Here is a 7,580-nt window from a genome sequence, read left to right on the forward strand (position 1 = left end):
ATAGCACTACGGTACTTCACGGTCGATGGTTGTTTCTTGGTTTGTTTAAGTTTCACTAAAATAAAGATGCAATCACGCTGCGCTTTGGTCCGTCTCTCCCAACAACCGTGACACTGAGACCCAGAACTAAAATCTATACCAGTTATGTTACGTGTGTCTGTCCACAAGAGATTAGTACAGACCTAAAATAATTTGGGGAATTTTGAGGATGTAACAAGCTACCCACGATTATATCGATTTTGTTCAAATGTCTTGATTTCTCAAATGTTGGTCATACAGTCGCTAGTGAAAGTCTACACACCCCTTGCACAGTCTTCACATTTTGTGAATTCATTTTGCTGCCTTAAAATGTAATCTCAAAAGGGAATACATTTGATTTATTTCCTACCGATGTACACAACCTTATCCACATTTTTAAGTTAAAGAGAATTCTAGAAAAATATCCAAATGAATACTAAATAAAAAACAAAGATGTCTTGATTGCGTATGTCTTTACAGCCCAGAGTTAATGCTTGGTGGAAGCACCTTTGGGCAACATTTATCCATTGTTTTTGTTAAAATTGCTCAAGCTCAATAAATTTGGGTAGGAATCATTGATGGACAGCAATATTCAAACCTCTGATTTTCAAGTAAATTTAAGGCAGGAACACTCATCAATCCATTCTGGTGTTTTTCACGTTTTAAATTGTGTAATCATCCCACAATAATAAAACTATCCCAGGGTTAGCTTTTCAGAAGACTGAGGTGGGTTTTCCTCTAAATTTCTACCTGGGCTTTGCTCCTTTCCTATTTTATTTTATCCTGACAAACTCCCCAGTCCCTGCCAGTGACAAGCATACCCATAATATGTTGCTGCCACCACAATACTTGAAAAAACTGAGGGTTTCAATGGATTTGACCCAAGCCTGTAGTTTTTAATTTAGGCAAAAAAGTCAATGTCTGCTGTGTTGTCTTGCAGTATTACTTAACAGCCTTGTTGCAAACAGAATGGATGATTTGGAGTGGATTCTTTAAAACAGGCTTTATTCTTTTCACTTTGTCATACAGGTCAGTAATGTGGATGCGAATGCAGTATTGTTGATCCTTTTCTATTTTCAAGTATTGTGGTGGCAGCATCATGTTATGGGTATGCTGGTAACTGGCAGGGACTGAGGAGTTAATGTTAATGGGAAAGACACACCAGATCAGCTTTTAGGTCTTGAGTGTTCCTGAATGGTCCAGTCTCAGTCCTGACTTAAATATGCTTAACAATCTAAGACTAGATTTGAATATTGCTGTCCATCTAACGACTCCCTACCAAATTTACTGAGCTTGAGCAATTTTGACAAAGTATGGATATATTGCCCTAATAGTTGTGCAGAATTGGTAGAATCTTATTCAAAATGTTTCACAGCTGTAATGGCAGCCAAAGGTGCTTCCACCAAGTATTAACTCTGGGGTCTAAAGACATACACAATCAGGACATCTTCATTCTAGTTTTTTTTTTGTAATTTGGACAATTCTATAATTTTTCTTTCACTTTGGAAATGTGAAGTTGGCTGTGTACATCAGTACGAACAAAAATCCAAATGAATCAATATTTAGATGTACTGTATTTTAAGGCAGCAAAATGTGAAGACTTTATAAGGGGTGTTTGAGTGCCTAATTGTGTACAGACAAAATCATAAATTGTTTCATGATTCCTCCCTGTGCAATGAAATGTTTCAAAGTCTTATATTTTTTTAAATATTAAGAAATCATATGAATTATACTATAACATGTGTAATGGCGAGTTTCACGGTGCAATTGAGGTGGGTAATTCAATTATTACACATCTTTTTAAACATGCACAATCAGTGAACTCAAACGAGTGTTGTGGCACCACGTGTAGCTCATGCATGGTTTAGTGTGCTCATACACTGTTATCTAGTATTAATTAGGCATTAATTAGTATCAATTAGTTGTTTCTAGACTTCATTCACAGAAGAACATCATGTGGATTCACCTCTTGTGCCCTAGGCCTTCGGAAATATATATTTTATTAGCTCAAACGCATAAAGCGTCTCAATGTAGTCTTTCAAACACTCGCAATGTCATTAGAGATGGTCTTTAATGTTGTAATCGGCTTTGGTGTCAGTTCTCGAGACAAAGATGATAAATAAATGAGACAAGCCTTCAGGAAGGATGATGTCCCCTGAAGACCCATAGCCAAGAGATTTCCACTGGGACCATCTGTCTGATCTGGGCTTGCTGGTTGGATGAAGGAGCAGCAGAAGCCCTGGGGTCTCATGATGGGGTAGTGAAAGGACACTGAGGGCTGCACACTCCACTTTAGGCTACTCGTTTGATGTCACCTTGTCTCTAGCACACACATGTATTCAAGGTGTAACACTCAATAAACACAAGTAAATCTACCTATGTGCACTTTATTGGCTTTTCTTGATCAATGTTTCACCCTCAACTGACCTCTGAAGGTTAGAGCGTTGGGCCAGTAACCGAAAGGTCACTAGTTCTATTCATCGAGACGATAAGGCGAAAAATCTGTCAAAGGAGCCCATGAGCAACGCACTTAAAGGGACATTCCACAATTTTTAAACTTTATATTCGTCATCTCCAGCACAGCACCACTCCAACATCTACATATGTGAAAATGGTGTGTTTCTATGTTTTGTAGTAAATAAAAAGATATAGGAAGACAAGCTTTTCCAATAACATATAGGGGTGGTAATGGAGATGTTGAAACTTCCCCTAATTGCTCCAGAGTCTCCGTTGATAATGGCAGACCCCGGTTGTGACTCTACTCTCGGAGGGTGTCTTAAGGAGAATTGTGATATGCAAAAAACATATTTTTCCTTAATTCACACATGCATATTAATACACACTTTTACATGTGTGAAATAGGAGAAATATAAGCACCCACCAAATACGTATTTGTTGCTGCAGTAGCACTTACATACAGCAGGTGCCACATAGTTTACATTCTAATATTGCTGCTGTAATGCCATGTCCACTTACAGTAAGAAAAACCTGCTAATCTAATCTCGGTGGTGTAGCCCTGTCCTGCAGTCAATGACCAATAGCTCCGTCTTTGGCCTCATGGGTGGAATGTTATTCATATTTTTCATAAATGTATAATTTAATAAATATTTATTATTTTTCTAACAATGGAAATCCGGTGTTTCTATGTCAAACAGTTTTGTTATATTTCAGTCTTCTGTGATGACTATAAAGTGCAATATTGGGACGCAAACTCAAAATGTAATACATTTCAACTCTATATCTGACAGGGTACAGATGTTTTATTTTCTTAAGCCCATAACCATGTTTGTGAGGTGTATACTATTGTTTCAAAGTAGATTTGTTGAAGGCTACTAAGAATCACTCTATATGGCCCTAATTTAGCCCACTATAGTAAGAGATTAACTGGCACTGTGCAGACTTTTTGCATGCCTTTGAGTGCAGATCTATGGTCATCGTGTCCATGTTTTTTCCAAAGATACAAATAATGAGTTTTCTATTGAGCTGATTGGTGTGGCAACAAGTTCAGTATTCAGGTAGCCTAATAATTCAATTACAAGTACTAATGGGCTAGGCTGTACATGAATGGAAAAAGGAAAAGGAAATTGCATTGCAAACAGTGAATAGGTCATTCCTTGTTCTTCACCTGATACACTGATGTGAAATATCCTGGATGTACAGTATCAGTCAAAAGTTTGGACACACCTACTCAAGGTTTTTTACTCAAGGTTTTTTTTCTACTTTGTAAAATAATAGTGAAGACATCAAAACTATAAAATAGCACATATGGAATCATGTAGTAACAAAAAAGTGTTAAACAAATCAAAATATATTTTAGATTTTAGATTCTTCAAAGTAGAATAAAAACAGTGGTCTGAATATTGACTTTGATCTCAGGCCCTTCTTATGAACAATAAACTAAACTTTTGCCATAAACTATTGTTTTTTAACAGTTTCACTCAATTCATTCTAATTAACGTAATCATTATGACACACCCATCACTATTGTCATTGGTTGCACTAATTATACTGTTTGTCTACATAACCTGGCTCAAGTATTCATGACATTACCCTGAAGAAGGCACAGTGATGCGGAAATGTTGGGGATTTACCCAATAAATTACTGGGAGTTTATATATGTAGTGTGCGACTCTCTTTATTTGTATAGTTTATAGATTCTTCAAAGTAGCCACCCTTTGCCTTGATGACAGCTTTGGCATTCTCTCAACCAGCTTCATGAGGAATGCTTTTCCAACAGTCTTTAAGTAGTTCCCACATATGCTGAGCACTTGTTGGCTGCTTTTCCTTCACTCTGCGATCCAACTCATCCCAAACCATCTCAATTGGGTTGAAGTTGGTTGGGTGATTGTGGAGGCCAGGTCATCTGATGCAGGACTCCATCACTCCTTTTTGGTCAAATAGCCCTTAGACAGCCTGGAGGTGTGTTTTGGGTCATTGTCCTGTTGAAAAACAAATGATAGCGCAAACCAGATGGGATGGCGTATCGCTGCAGAATTCTGTGGTTGCCATGCTGGTGTAACAGTGTAGGTTCCGTCTCTCTCTTCGCCCCAACCTGGGCTCGAACCAGGGACCCTTACACACATCAACAACTGACACCCACGAAGCATCGTTACCCATCGGGCCACAAAAGCCACGGCCCTTGCAACGCAAGGGGAACAACCATTTCAGGTCTCAGAGCGAGTGACGTCACCAATTGAAACGCTATTAGCGCGCACCACCGCTAACTAACTAGCCATTTCACATCGGTTACACTGGTTAAGTGTGCCATGAATTCTAAATAAATCACAGACAGTGTCACCAGCAAAGCACCCCGCTACAATGCTGACAACATATGCTGTCATGTGTTGCTGCCATGCTATGTTGTTGTCTTAGGTCTCTCTTTATGTAGTGTTGTGTTTTCTCTCTTGTCGTAATGTGTGTTTTTATGTATATTTATATTTTTAATCCCAGCCCACGTCCCCGCAGGAGGCCTTTTGACTTTTGGTAGGGCATCATTGTAATTAAGAATTTGTTTTTAACTGACTTGCCTAGTTAAATAAAGGTTAAATAAAGGTTAAATAAAATAAAACCATCACACCTCCTCTTCCATGCTTCATGGTGGGAACCACACATGCAGAGATCCTCCGTTCACCTACTCGGCGTCTCACAACGACACGACGGTTGGAACCAAAAATCTCAAATTTGGACTCATCAGACCAATGGACAGATTTCCACTGGTCGAATGTCCATTGTTCATGTTTCTTGGCCCAAGCAAGTTTCTTATTATTATTGGTGTCCTTTAGTAGTGGTTTCTTTGCAGCAAAATCGACCATAAAGGCCTGATTCACACAGTCTCCTCTGAACAGTTGATGTTGAGATGTGTCTGTTACTTGAACTCTGTGAAGCATTTATTTGGGATGCAATCTGAGGTGCAGTTAACTCTAATGAACTTATCCTCTGGGTCTTTCTTTCCTGTGGCGGTCCTCATGAGAACCAGTTTCATCATAGAGCTTGATGGTTTTTGCGACTGCCGTTGAAGAAACTTTCAAAGGTCTTGAAATGTTCTGTATTGACTGACCTTCATTTCTTAAAGTAATGCTGAACTGTCATATCTCTTTGCTTATTTGAGCTGTTCTTGCCATTATATTGACTTGGTATTTTACCAAATAGGGCTATCGTCTGTATACCACCCCTACCTTGTTACAACACAACTGACTACCTCAAATGCATTAAGAAGGAAAGAAATTCCACAACTTAACTTTAAATTTAAATGGATTCCAGGTGACTACCTCATGAAGCTGGTTGAGAGAATGCCAAGAGTGTGCAAAGCTGTCATCAAGGCAAAGGGTGGCTACTAATTTGTTCAACACTTTTTTGGTATTTTTTAAATATCTTCACTATTATTCTACAATGTAGAAAATAGTAAAAATAAGGAAAAGCCCTTGAATGAGTAGGTGTGTCCAAACTTTTGACTGGTACTGTACATACACAACCTTATGTTACCTCATTGATATGGCACAGAATTATGTAATCCTCAGAATTGAGGATTCACATAATCTATGGTTACCTTAAATTTAGAGAATAGAATATCCCAGTATTAGTACGTATTCTTATGAAAGATCTTTTGGAATTACGCATTACAGTACTTATTGTACAGTACTTAATGTTAGTACATATTTTAGCTGATTAAGCTATTAAATGGACATTGGATAGGGTAGATCACATTGTAATGTTTTTTATGCGCTTAGTATCTTATGTAAGATGCCCTGCAATTCAGTTTTCTTTACTGTAAACTGCCAAAGTACACCATTGTGGCACATGCATTTACGTAGGCCTATTTGTGTAAATAAAACCGAAGCCGATCGTGCTCCCTGACTATATGACATATCTGCAATGTACTGTATTCTACACTGAGAACAGTATGTTCCAAACTGAGGCAGTGTCATGCAATCCAGTTTGCATTTGTTTTTGTCAGCATTAGTGGGACATCAGGTGTAGTGGTACATTTGTGTTTGAGGGTACTATATTGTGATCATTTTGCAACCCAATCACAACCAATTTTATTGGCTTGTTGCTGAATGTGTTTTGTGCTTGAAAAATGGTTTTGGTTAGTGTGACATCATTGTAGCGTGTGTGGTCAGGTTTCCTAGATGGGGTAACCAGTTGAAACTCATGAAAAAACACTGTATATATGAAACCTTGCGCTTTAATGATATGGCTGTAATGCTGTCGATTATAATTCAACAATCTACCTGTTGGTGTTAAAATTAATAGTAATTGGTAGTTTTAAAATATAATAATAATTCATGTAAACAGTTATCATATGTGGCAGACCAGGGGGTTGGGTCAAAACGTTTACACAGATCAGACACGGACAGAGTAGGATTAGCACAGTTTCAAAGGTGTTTATTAAAATAACAGTCCAAAAGAAAAGAATAGGTCTCCCCCAAGAGACCCTCTCTGGGATACCCTCTTCTGGGCTCCAGGTCTTGCTGAATCCTGTGGGGATTAAAAACTGAACTCCCTCCTGTTACCTCTGGTACCATCCTCAACTTTACAGGAGTCCTTTCCTCCCCCCCAGTCTCTTCCCTGTGTGCTGCCCTTCTGGCAGCTTTATGGGACTTGTACAGCTGGTGAGCAATCAGCCCTTGATTACCCACCAATCCCCAATCAGCCCCAATTAGTCCTGGCCATAGAGCCCGTCGAGACCTGGCAGTCCAGCAGATGGAGCCATCGCCTCGTGATGTATACTCCGTCTGTCACCAGGCCTCGATGAGTCTCCCCCTGGTGGCTGACCTGCTGTACGCCACACACACTTTACTAAATCAGATTTAGAATACTGTCCCACTTCCCCTGAATGGTGTTTGGATAGTGGGACACGGACCATTTCAGCTATTAAAATGCACAAAATGAACCTTTAATCAATTTAAATGTATTTTTATTCATTGGATATTCTAAAATACATTGAAATATGTTGTTTTAGTTGTTCATAAGCTCTCTGAAACAATTGTAGATGTTATATAGCAAATAAACAGCATAGGATGACTGTGGAAGAAATTAGAGAGGATAACAAGGGTAGGAAA

This window comes from Salmo trutta, chromosome 23 (assembly GCF_901001165.1).
Source record: "Salmo trutta chromosome 23, fSalTru1.1, whole genome shotgun sequence".
In the NCBI taxonomy this organism is placed as follows: domain Eukaryota; kingdom Metazoa; phylum Chordata; class Actinopteri; order Salmoniformes; family Salmonidae; genus Salmo; species Salmo trutta.